General features: G+C 46.0%; 21 non-coding genes and 9 pseudogenes across 21 annotated transcripts in view; all 30 read left to right on the forward strand.

Annotated features, from left to right (window-relative positions):
- Positions 1-342: 342 nt before the first annotated feature.
- On the forward strand, positions 343-461 carry LOC138538859 (5S ribosomal RNA). Its single transcript, XR_011286945.1, has one exon. It is a non-coding gene; the product is annotated as a 5S ribosomal RNA (ribosomal RNA).
- Positions 462-567: 106 nt separating this feature from the next.
- On the forward strand, positions 568-676 carry LOC138543189 (5S ribosomal RNA; annotated as a pseudogene).
- A 106-nt stretch (positions 677-782) lies between these two features.
- On the forward strand, positions 783-901 carry LOC138550439 (5S ribosomal RNA). The gene has a single exon (XR_011294191.1). It is a non-coding gene; the product is annotated as a 5S ribosomal RNA (ribosomal RNA).
- A 106-nt stretch (positions 902-1007) lies between these two features.
- LOC138537129 (5S ribosomal RNA) lies at positions 1008-1126 on the forward strand. Its single transcript, XR_011285276.1, has one exon. It is a non-coding gene; the product is annotated as a 5S ribosomal RNA (ribosomal RNA).
- Positions 1127-1232: 106 nt separating this feature from the next.
- LOC138546536 (5S ribosomal RNA) lies at positions 1233-1341 on the forward strand (annotated as a pseudogene).
- Positions 1342-1804: 463 nt separating this feature from the next.
- On the forward strand, positions 1805-1923 carry LOC138549205 (5S ribosomal RNA). Its single transcript, XR_011292989.1, has one exon. It is a non-coding gene; the product is annotated as a 5S ribosomal RNA (ribosomal RNA).
- A 106-nt stretch (positions 1924-2029) lies between these two features.
- On the forward strand, positions 2030-2148 carry LOC138550883 (5S ribosomal RNA). The gene has a single exon (XR_011294625.1). It is a non-coding gene; the product is annotated as a 5S ribosomal RNA (ribosomal RNA).
- Positions 2149-2253: 105 nt separating this feature from the next.
- On the forward strand, positions 2254-2362 carry LOC138547068 (5S ribosomal RNA; annotated as a pseudogene).
- A 464-nt stretch (positions 2363-2826) lies between these two features.
- On the forward strand, positions 2827-2945 carry LOC138537549 (5S ribosomal RNA). Its single transcript, XR_011285681.1, has one exon. It is a non-coding gene; the product is annotated as a 5S ribosomal RNA (ribosomal RNA).
- Positions 2946-3409: 464 nt separating this feature from the next.
- On the forward strand, positions 3410-3528 carry LOC138549206 (5S ribosomal RNA). Its single transcript, XR_011292990.1, has one exon. It is a non-coding gene; the product is annotated as a 5S ribosomal RNA (ribosomal RNA).
- Positions 3529-3634: 106 nt separating this feature from the next.
- On the forward strand, positions 3635-3753 carry LOC138550541 (5S ribosomal RNA). The gene has a single exon (XR_011294291.1). It is a non-coding gene; the product is annotated as a 5S ribosomal RNA (ribosomal RNA).
- Positions 3754-3858: 105 nt separating this feature from the next.
- Positions 3859-3967, forward strand: LOC138547069 (5S ribosomal RNA; annotated as a pseudogene).
- A 454-nt stretch (positions 3968-4421) lies between these two features.
- LOC138549207 (5S ribosomal RNA) lies at positions 4422-4540 on the forward strand. Its single transcript, XR_011292991.1, has one exon. It is a non-coding gene; the product is annotated as a 5S ribosomal RNA (ribosomal RNA).
- A 106-nt stretch (positions 4541-4646) lies between these two features.
- LOC138544019 (5S ribosomal RNA) lies at positions 4647-4765 on the forward strand. The gene has a single exon (XR_011290663.1). It is a non-coding gene; the product is annotated as a 5S ribosomal RNA (ribosomal RNA).
- Positions 4766-4871: 106 nt separating this feature from the next.
- Positions 4872-4980, forward strand: LOC138544482 (5S ribosomal RNA; annotated as a pseudogene).
- Positions 4981-5086: 106 nt separating this feature from the next.
- LOC138544352 (5S ribosomal RNA) lies at positions 5087-5195 on the forward strand (annotated as a pseudogene).
- A 106-nt stretch (positions 5196-5301) lies between these two features.
- LOC138540817 (5S ribosomal RNA) lies at positions 5302-5420 on the forward strand. The gene has a single exon (XR_011288848.1). It is a non-coding gene; the product is annotated as a 5S ribosomal RNA (ribosomal RNA).
- A 106-nt stretch (positions 5421-5526) lies between these two features.
- Positions 5527-5635, forward strand: LOC138544658 (5S ribosomal RNA; annotated as a pseudogene).
- A 464-nt stretch (positions 5636-6099) lies between these two features.
- LOC138549208 (5S ribosomal RNA) lies at positions 6100-6218 on the forward strand. Its single transcript, XR_011292993.1, has one exon. It is a non-coding gene; the product is annotated as a 5S ribosomal RNA (ribosomal RNA).
- A 106-nt stretch (positions 6219-6324) lies between these two features.
- LOC138550552 (5S ribosomal RNA) lies at positions 6325-6443 on the forward strand. The gene has a single exon (XR_011294302.1). It is a non-coding gene; the product is annotated as a 5S ribosomal RNA (ribosomal RNA).
- A 105-nt stretch (positions 6444-6548) lies between these two features.
- Positions 6549-6657, forward strand: LOC138547070 (5S ribosomal RNA; annotated as a pseudogene).
- Positions 6658-7121: 464 nt separating this feature from the next.
- LOC138537550 (5S ribosomal RNA) lies at positions 7122-7240 on the forward strand. Its single transcript, XR_011285682.1, has one exon. It is a non-coding gene; the product is annotated as a 5S ribosomal RNA (ribosomal RNA).
- A 464-nt stretch (positions 7241-7704) lies between these two features.
- Positions 7705-7823, forward strand: LOC138549209 (5S ribosomal RNA). The gene has a single exon (XR_011292994.1). It is a non-coding gene; the product is annotated as a 5S ribosomal RNA (ribosomal RNA).
- A 106-nt stretch (positions 7824-7929) lies between these two features.
- LOC138550564 (5S ribosomal RNA) lies at positions 7930-8048 on the forward strand. Its single transcript, XR_011294314.1, has one exon. It is a non-coding gene; the product is annotated as a 5S ribosomal RNA (ribosomal RNA).
- A 105-nt stretch (positions 8049-8153) lies between these two features.
- Positions 8154-8262, forward strand: LOC138547071 (5S ribosomal RNA; annotated as a pseudogene).
- Positions 8263-8726: 464 nt separating this feature from the next.
- Positions 8727-8845, forward strand: LOC138537551 (5S ribosomal RNA). The gene has a single exon (XR_011285683.1). It is a non-coding gene; the product is annotated as a 5S ribosomal RNA (ribosomal RNA).
- A 464-nt stretch (positions 8846-9309) lies between these two features.
- Positions 9310-9428, forward strand: LOC138549210 (5S ribosomal RNA). The gene has a single exon (XR_011292995.1). It is a non-coding gene; the product is annotated as a 5S ribosomal RNA (ribosomal RNA).
- Positions 9429-9534: 106 nt separating this feature from the next.
- Positions 9535-9653, forward strand: LOC138537296 (5S ribosomal RNA). Its single transcript, XR_011285436.1, has one exon. It is a non-coding gene; the product is annotated as a 5S ribosomal RNA (ribosomal RNA).
- A 106-nt stretch (positions 9654-9759) lies between these two features.
- On the forward strand, positions 9760-9878 carry LOC138537898 (5S ribosomal RNA). Its single transcript, XR_011286018.1, has one exon. It is a non-coding gene; the product is annotated as a 5S ribosomal RNA (ribosomal RNA).
- A 106-nt stretch (positions 9879-9984) lies between these two features.
- Positions 9985-10000, forward strand: part of LOC138540537 (5S ribosomal RNA) — a 119-nt gene continuing 103 nt past the window's right edge. The window contains exon 1 of the ribosomal RNA XR_011288581.1: positions 9985-10000. This exon is cut by the window's right edge and continues 103 nt beyond it. This is a non-coding gene — a ribosomal RNA (5S ribosomal RNA).

Here is a 10000-nt window from a genome sequence, read left to right on the forward strand (position 1 = left end):
TGAGGGCTGGAGCTACCTTTTTACATAGAATTAGCATACAGGTAGTGTGTTCATGGGTAATAAATCGACTTTCACATGTAATGCAGTACAGAGAATATTGAGTCCTTCAAGAGGCATGAAAGAAAACCATTATTGTGTTGATTGTTCTCTCCACCTCCCTGCAACAGACACAGGATGGATGAATTAAAGTTATCCTACCAGACATAGGAGTCCTGAATGGGCCCACCAGTCTTATATATCTCGCCTGATCGAGCGATGAGCGTGGTATCATGTTGCAAGTGGCTGCATGGCTTAGCTTACTAAATGCAAATGCATAAGAGTAATATTCTTAGCATTCCTAGAGCCTACGGCCACACCACACTGAATGCACCCGATCTCGACTGATCTCGGAAGTTAAGCAGTGTCAGGCCTAGTTAGTACCTGGATGGGAGACCGCCTGGGAATACCAGGTGCTGTAGGCTTTTTTGTGCTCCAAGTTCAGGAAGTGAGCCCTTTCTCAATTGCCTTTTAAAACTGCAAGGTCTAGCCGACTAGATGCTTAAAAGTACAAAACTCACTAGGCCCAGAGCCTACGGCCACACCACACTGAATGTGCCTGATCTCAGAAGCTAAGCAGTGTCGGGCCTAGTTAGTACCTGGATGGAAGACCGCCTGGGAATACCAGGTGCTGTAGGCTTTTTTGTACTCCAAGTTCAGGAAGTGAGCCATTTCTCAATTGCCTTTCAAAACTGCAAGGTCTAGCCGACTAGATGCTTAAAAGTACAAAACTCACAAGAACCAGAGCCTACGGCCACACCACACTGAATGCGCCCGATCTCGTCTGATCTCGGAAGCTAAGCAGTGTCGGGCCTCGTTAGTACCTGGATGGGAGACCGCCTGGGAATACCAGGTGCTGTAGGCTTTTTTGTGCTCCAAGTTCAGGAAGTGAGCCATTTCTCAATTGCCTTTCAAAACTGCAAGGTCTAGCTGACTAGATGCTTAAAAGTACAAAACTCACTAGGCCCAGAGCCTACGGCCACACCACACTGATTGCGCCCGATCTCGTCTGATCTCGGAAGCTAAGCAGTGTCGGGCCTCGTTAGTACCTGGATGGGAGACCGCCTGGGAATACCAGGTGCTGTAGGCTTTTTTGTGCTCCAAGTTCAGGAAGTGAGCCATTTCACAATTGCCTTTCAAAACTGCAAGGTCTAGCCGACTAGATGCTTAAAAGTACAAAACTCACTAGGCCCAGAGCCTACGGCCACACCACACTGAATGTGCCCGATCTCGGAAGCTAAGCAGGGTCAGGCCTAGTTAGTACCTGGATGGGAGACTGCCTGGGAATACCAGGTGCTGTAGGCTTTTTTGTGCTCCATGATTAGTAATTGCGCAACTTCTCAATTATTTTTCAAATTTGGTATGTTTCCAAAATAATTGTATCCCGTTTTATAGCGGAAATGTTGGACAACATCATGAGGGCTGGAGCTACCTTTTTACATAGAATTAGCATACAGGTAGTGTGTTCATGGGTAATAAATCGACTTTCACATGTAATGCAGTACAGAGAATATTGAGTCCTTCAAGAGGCATGAAAGAAAACCATTATTGTGTTGATTGTTCTCTCCACCTCCCTGCAACAGACACAGGATGGATGAATTAAAGTTATCCTACCAGACATAGGAGTCCTGAATGGGCCCACCAGTCTTATATATCTCGCCTGATCGAGCCTGATCAAGCGATGAGCGTGGTATCATGTTGCAAGTGGCTGCATGGCTTAGCTTACTAAATGCAAATGCATAAGAGTAATATTCTTAGCATTCCTAGAGCCTACGGCCACACCACACTGAATGCACCCGATCTCGTCTGATCTCGGAAGTTAAGCAGTGTCAGGCCTAGTTAGTACCTGGATGGGAGACCGCCTGGGAATACCAGGTGCTGTAGGCTTTTTTGTGCTCCAAGTTCAGGAAGTGAGCCATTTCTCAATTGCCTTTCAAAACTGCAAGGTCTAGCCGACTAGATGCTTAAAAGTACAAAACTCACTAGGCCCAGAGCCTACGGCCACACCACACTGAATGCGCCCGATCTCGTCTGATCTTGGAAGCTAAGCAGTGTCGGGCCTAGTTAGTACCTGGATGGGAGACCACCTGGGAATACCAGGTGCTGTAGGCTTTTTTGTGCTCTAAGTTCAGGAAGTGAGCCATTTCACAATTGCCTTTCAAAACTGCAAGGTCTAGCCGACTAGATGCTTAAAAGTACAAACTCACTAGGCCCAGAGCCTACGGCCACACCACACTGAATGCGCCCGATCTCGGAAGCTAAGCAGGGTCGGGAATAGTTAGTACCTGGATGGGAGACTGCCTGGGAATACCAGGTGCTGTAGGCTTTTTTTGTGCTCCATGATTAGTAATTGCGCAACTTCTCAATTATTTTTCAAATTTGGTATGTTTCCAAAATAATTGTATCCCGTTTTATAGCGGAAATGTTGGACAACATCATGAGGGCTGGAGCTACCTTTTTACATAGAATTAGCATACAGGTAGTGTGTTCATGGGTAATAAATCGACTTTCACATGTAATGCAGTACAGAGAATATTGAGTCCTTCAAGAGGCATGAAAGAAAACCATTATTGTGTTGATTGTTCTCTCCACCTCCCTGCAACAGACACAGGATGGATGAATTAAAGTTATCCTACCAGACATAGGAGTCCTGAATGGGCCCACCAGTCTTATATATCTCGCCTGATCGAGCCTGATCGAGCGATGAGCGTGGTATCATGTTGCAAGTGGCTGCATGGCTTAGCTTACTAAATGCAAATGCATAAGAGTAATATTCTTAGCATTCCTAGAGCCTACGGCCACACCACACTGAATGCACCCGATCTCGTCTGATCTCGGAAGTTAAGCAGTGTCAGGCCTAGTTAGTACCTGGATGGGAGACTGCCTGGGAATACCAGGTGCTGTAGGCTTTTTTTGTGCTCCATGATTAGTAATTGCGCAACTTCTCAATTATTTTTCAAATTTGGTATGTTTCCAAAATAATTGTATCCCGTTTTATAGCGGAAATGTTGGACAACATCATGAGGGCTGGAGCTACCTTTTTACATAGAATTAGCATACAGGTAGTGTGTTCATGGGTAATAAATCGACTTTCACATGTAATGCAGTACAGAGAATATTGAGTCCTTCAAGAGGCATGAAAGAAAACCATTATTGTGTTGATTGTTCTCTCCACCTCCCTGCAACAGACACAGGATGGATGAATTAAAGTTATCCTACCAGACATAGGAGTCCTGAATGGGCCCACCAGTCTTATATATCTCGCCTGATCGAGCCTGATCGAGCGATGAGCGTGGTATCATGTTGCAAGTGGCTGCATGGCTTAGCTTACTAAATGCAAATGCATAAGAGTAATATTCTTAGCATTCCTAGAGCCTACGGCCACACCACACTGAATGCACCCGATCTCGTCTGATCTCGGAAGTTAAGCAGTGTCAGGCCTAGTTAGTACCTGGATGGGAGACCGCCTGGGAATACCAGGTGCTGTAGGCTTTTTTGTGCTCCAAGTTCAGGAAGTGAGCCATTTCTCAATTGCCTTTCAAAACTGCAAGGTCTAGCCGACTAGATGCTTAAAAGTACAAAACTCACTAGGCCCAGAGCCTACGGCCACACCACACTGAATGCGCCCGATCTCGTCTGATCTCGGAAGCTAAGCAGTGTCGGGCCTAGTTAGTACCTGGATGGGAGACCACCTGGGAATACCAGGTGCTGTAGGCTTTTTTGTGCTCTAAGTTCAGGAAGTGAGCCATTTCACAATTGCCTTTCAAAACTGCAAGGTCTAGCCGACTAGATGCTTAAAAGTACAAACTCACTAGGCCCAGAGCCTACGGCCACACCACACTGAATGCGCCCGATCTCGGAAGCTAAGCAGGGTCGGGAATAGTTAGTACCTGGATGGGAGACTGCCTGGGAATACCAGGTGCTGTAGGCTTTTTTTGTGCTCCATGATTAGTAATTGCGCAACTTCTCAATTATTTTTCAAATTTGGTATGTTTCCAAAATAATTGTATCCCGTTTTATAGCGGAAATGTTGGACAACATCATGAGGGCTGGAGCTACCTTTTTACATAGAATTAGCATACAGGTAGTGTGTTCATGGGTAATAAATCGACTTTCACATGTAATGCAGTACAGAGAATATTGAGTCCTTCAAGAGGCATGAAAGAAAACCATTATTGTGTTGATTGTTCTCTCCACCTCCCTGCAACAGACACAGGATGGATGAATTAAAGTTATCCTACCAGACATAGGAGTCCTGAATGGGCCCACCAGTCTTATATATCTCGCCTGATCGAGCGATGAGCGTGGTATCATGTTGCAAGTGGCTGCATGGCTTAGCTTACTAAATGCAAATGCATAAGAGTAATATTCTTAGCATTCCTAGAGCCTACGGCCACACCACACTGAATGCACCCGATCTCGTCTGATCTCGGAAGTTAAGCAGTGTCAGGCCTAGTTAGTACCTGGATGGGAGACCGCCTGGGAATACCAGGTGCTGTAGGCTTTTTTGTGCTCCAAGTTCAGGAAGTGAGCCCTTTCTCAATTGCCTTTCAAAACTGCAAGGTCTAGCCGACTAGATGCTTAAAAGTACAAAACTCACTAGGCCCAGAGCCTACGGCCACACCACACTGAATGCGCCTGATCTCGTCTGATCTCAGAAGCTAAGCAGTGTCGGGCCTAGTTAGTACCTGGATGGGAGACCGCCTGGGAATACCAGGTGCTGTAGGCTTTTTTGTACTCCAAGTTCAGGAAGTGAGCCATTTCTCAATTGCCTTTCAAAACTGCAAGGTCTAGCCGACTAGATGCTTAAAAGTACAAAACTCACAAGGCCCAGACCCTACGGCCACACCACACTGAATGCGCCCGATCTCGGAAGCTAAGCAGTGTCGGGCCTCGTTAGTATCTGGATGGGAGACCGCCTGGGAATACCAGGTGCTGTAGGCTTTTTTGTGCTCCAAGTTCAGGAAGTGAGCCATTTCTCAATTGCCTTTCAAAACTGCAAGGTCTAGCTGACTAGATGCTTAAAAGTACAAAACTCACTAGGCCCAGAGCCTACGGCCACACCACACTGATTGCGTCTGATCTCAGAAGCTAAGCAGTGTCAGGCCTAGTTAGTACCTGGATGGGAGACCACCTGGGAATACCAGGTGCTGTAGGCTTTTTTGTGCTCCAAGTTCAGGAAGTGAGCCATTTCACAATTGCCTTTCAAAACTGCAAGGTCTAGCCGACTAGATGCTTAAAAGTACAAAACTCACTAAGCCCAGAGCCTTCGGCCACACCACACTGAATGCGCCCGATCTCATCTGATCTCAGAAGCTAAGCAGTGTCGGGCCTAGTTAGTACCTGGATGGGAGACCGCCTGGGAATACCAGGTGCTGTAGGCTTTTTTGTGCTCCAAGTTCAGGAAGTGAGCCATTTCACAATTGCCTTTCAAAACTGCAAGGTCTAGCCGACTAGATGCTTAAAAGTACAAAACTCACTAGGCCCAGAGCCTACGGCCACACCACACTGAATGCGCCCGATCTCAGAAGCTAAGCAGGGTCGGGCCTAGTTAGTACTTGGATGGGAGACTGCCTGGGAATACCAGGTGCTGTAGGCTTTTTTTGTGCTCCATGATTAGTAATTGCGCAACTTCTCAATTATTTTTCAAATTTGGTATGTTTCCAAAATAATTGTATCCCGTTTTATAGCGGAAATGTTGGACAACATCATGAGGGCTGGAGCTACCTTTTTACATAGAATTAGCATACAGGTAGTGTGTTCATGGGTAATAAATCGACTTTCACATGTAATGCAGTACAGAGAATATTGAGTCCTTCAAGAGGCATGAAAGAAAACCATTATTGTGTTGATTGTTCTCTCCACCTCCCTGCAACAGACACAGGATGGATGAATTAAAGTTATCCTACCAGACATAGGAGTCCTGAATGGGCCCACCAGTCTTATATATCTCGCCTGATCGAGCCTGATCAAGCGATGAGCGTGGTATCATGTTGCAAGTGGCTGCATGGCTTAGCTTACTAAATGCAAATGCATAAGAGTAATATTCTTAGCATTCCTAGAGCCTACGGCCACACCACACTGAATGCACCCGATCTCGTCTGATCTCGGAAGTTAAGCAGTGTCAGGCCTAGTTAGTACCTGGATGGGAGACCGCCTGGGAATACCAGGTGCTGTAGGCTTTTTTGTGCTCCAAGTTCAGGAAGTGAGCCATTTCTCAATTGCCTTTCAAAACTGCAAGGTCTAGCCGACTAGATGCTTAAAAGTACAAAACTCACTAGGCCCAGAGCCTACGGCCACACCACACTGAATGCGCCCGATCTCGTCTGATCTCGGAAGCTAAGCAGTGTCGGGCCTAGTTAGTACCTGGATGGGAGACCACCTGGGAATACCAGGTGCTGTAGGCTTTTTTGTGCTCTAAGTTCAGGAAGTGAGCCATTTCACAATTGCCTTTCAAAACTGCAAGGTCTAGCCGACTAGATGCTTAAAAGTACAAACTCACTAGGCCCAGAGCCTACGGCCACACCACACTGAATGCGCCCGATCTCGGAAGCTAAGCAGGGTCGGGAATAGTTAGTACCTGGATGGGAGACTGCCTGGGAATACCAGGTGCTGTAGGCTTTTTTTGTGCTCCATGATTAGTAATTGCGCAACTTCTCAATTATTTTTCAAATTTGGTATGTTTCCAAAATAATTGTATCCCGTTTTATAGCGGAAATGTTGGACAACATCATGAGGGCTGGAGCTACCTTTTTACATAGAATTAGCATACAGGTAGTGTGTTCATGGGTAATAAATCGACTTTCACATGTAATGCAGTACAGAGAATATTGAGTCCTTCAAGAGGCATGAAAGAAAACCATTATTGTGTTGATTGTTCTCTCCACCTCCCTGCAACAGACACAGGATGGATGAATTAAAGTTATCCTACCAGACATAGGAGTCCTGAATGGGCCCACCAGTCTTATATATCTCGCCTGATCGAGCCTGATCGAGCGATGAGCGTGGTATCATGTTGCAAGTGGCTGCATGGCTTAGCTTACTAAATGCAAATGCATAAGAGTAATATTCTTAGCATTCCTAGAGCCTACGGCCACACCACACTGAATGCACCCGATCTCGTCTGATCTCGGAAGTTAAGCAGTGTCAGGCCTAGTTAGTACCTGGATGGGAGACTGCCTGGGAATACCAGGTGCTGTAGGCTTTTTTTGTGCTCCATGATTAGTAATTGCGCAACTTCTCAATTATTTTTCAAATTTGGTATGTTTCCAAAATAATTGTATCCCGTTTTATAGCGGAAATGTTGGACAACATCATGAGGGCTGGAGCTACCTTTTTACATAGAATTAGCATACAGGTAGTGTGTTCATGGGTAATAAATCGACTTTCACATGTAATGCAGTACAGAGAATATTGAGTCCTTCAAGAGGCATGAAAGAAAACCATTATTGTGTTGATTGTTCTCTCCACCTCCCTGCAACAGACACAGGATGGATGAATTAAAGTTATCCTACCAGACATAGGAGTCCTGAATGGGCCCACCAGTCTTATATATCTCGCCTGATCGAGCCTGATCGAGCGATGAGCGTGGTATCATGTTGCAAGTGGCTGCATGGCTTAGCTTACTAAATGCAAATGCATAAGAGTAATATTCTTAGCATTCCTAGAGCCTACGGCCACACCACACTGAATGCACCCGATCTCGTCTGATCTCGGAAGTTAAGCAGTGTCAGGCCTAGTTAGTACCTGGATGGGAGACCGCCTGGGAATACCAGGTGCTGTAGGCTTTTTTGTGCTCCAAGTTCAGGAAGTGAGCCATTTCTCAATTGCCTTTCAAAACTGCAAGGTCTAGCCGACTAGATGCTTAAAAGTACAAAACTCACTAGGCCCAGAGCCTACGGCCACACCACACTGAATGCGCCCGATCTCGTCTGATCTCGGAAGCTAAGCAGTGTCGGGCCTAGTTAGTACCTGGATGGGAGACCACCTGGGAATACCAGGTGCTGTAGGCTTTTTTGTGCTCTAAGTTCAGGAAGTGAGCCATTTCACAATTGCCTTTCAAAACTGCAAGGTCTAGCCGACTAGATGCTTAAAAGTACAAACTCACTAGGCCCAGAGCCTACGGCCACACCACACTGAATGCGCCCGATCTCGGAAGCTAAGCAGGGTCGGGAATAGTTAGTACCTGGATGGGAGACTGCCTGGGAATACCAGGTGCTGTAGGCTTTTTTTGTGCTCCATGATTAGTAATTGCGCAACTTCTCAATTATTTTTCAAATTTGGTATGTTTCCAAAATAATTGTATCCCGTTTTATAGCGGAAATGTTGGACAACATCATGAGGGCTGGAGCTACCTTTTTACATAGAATTAGCATACAGGTAGTGTGTTCATGGGTAATAAATCGACTTTCACATGTAATGCAGTACAGAGAATATTGAGTCCTTCAAGAGGCATGAAAGAAAACCATTATTGTGTTGATTGTTCTCTCCACCTCCCTGCAACAGACACAGGATGGATGAATTAAAGTTATCCTACCAGACATAGGAGTCCTGAATGGGCCCACCAGTCTTATATATCTCGCCTGATCGAGCCTGATCGAGCGATGAGCGTGGTATCATGTTGCAAGTGGCTGCATGGCTTAGCTTACTAAATGCAAATGCATAAGAGTAATATTCTTAGCATTCCTAGAGCCTACGGCCACACCACACTGAATGCACCCGATCTCGTCTGATCTCGGAAGTTAAGCAGTGTCAGGCCTAGTTAGTACCTGGATGGGAGACTGCCTGGGAATACCAGGTGCTGTAGGCTTTTTTTGTGCTCCATGATTAGTAATTGCGCAACTTCTCAATTATTTTTCAAATTTGGTATGTTTCCAAAATAATTGTATCCCGTTTTATAGCGGAAATGTTGGACAACATCATGAGGGCTGGAGCTACCTTTTTACATAGAATTAGCATACAGGTAGTGTGTTCATGGGTAATAAATCGACTTTCACATGTAATGCAGTACAGAGAATATTGAGTCCTTCAAGAGGCATGAAAGAAAACCATTATTGTGTTGATTGTTCTCTCCACCTCCCTGCAACAGACACAGGATGGATGAATTAAAGTTATCCTACCAGACATAGGAGTCCTGAATGGGCCCACCAGTCTTATATATCTCGCCTGATCGAGCCTGATCGAGCGATGAGCGTGGTATCATGTTGCAAGTGGCTGCATGGCTTAGCTTACTAAATGCAAATGCATAAGAGTAATATTCTTAGCATTCCTAGAGCCTACGGCCACACCACACTGAATGCACCCGATCTCGTCTGATCTCGGAAGTTAAGCAGTGTCAGGCCTAGTTAGTACCTGGATGGGAGACCGCCTGGGAATACCAGGTGCTGTAGGCTTTTTTGTGCTCCAAGTTCAGGAAGTGAGCCCTTTCTCAATTGCCTTTTAAAACTGCAAGGTCTAGCCGACTAGATGCTTAAAAGTACAAAACTCACTAGGCCCAGAGCCTACGGCCACACCACACTGAATGCGCCTGATCTCGTCTGATCTCAGAAGCTAAGCAGTGTCGGGCCTAGTTAGTACCTGGATGGGAGACCGCCTGGGAATACCAGGTGCTGTAGGGTTTTTTGTACTCCAAGTTCAGGAAGTGAGCCATTTCTCAATTGTCTTTCAAAACTGCAAGGTCTAGCCGACTAGATGCTTAAAAGTACAAAACTCACAAGGCCCAGAGCCTACGGCCACACCACACTGAATGCGTCCGATCTCGTCTGATCTCGGAAGCTAAGCAGTGTCGGGCCTCGTTAGTACTTGGATGGGAGACCGCCTGGGAATACCAGGTGCTGTAGGCTTTTTTGTGCTCCAAGTTCAGGAAGTGAGCCATTTCTCAATTGCCTTTCAAAACTGCAAGGTCTAGCTGACTAGATGCTTAAAAGTACAAAACTCACAAGGCCCAGAGCCTACGGCCACACCA

Source organism: Ambystoma mexicanum, unplaced genomic scaffold, assembly GCF_040938575.1.
Source record: "Ambystoma mexicanum isolate Mex_15411 unplaced genomic scaffold, UKY_AmexF1_1 Mex_scaf10, whole genome shotgun sequence".
Taxonomy (NCBI): Eukaryota; Metazoa; Chordata; class Amphibia; order Caudata; family Ambystomatidae; genus Ambystoma; species Ambystoma mexicanum.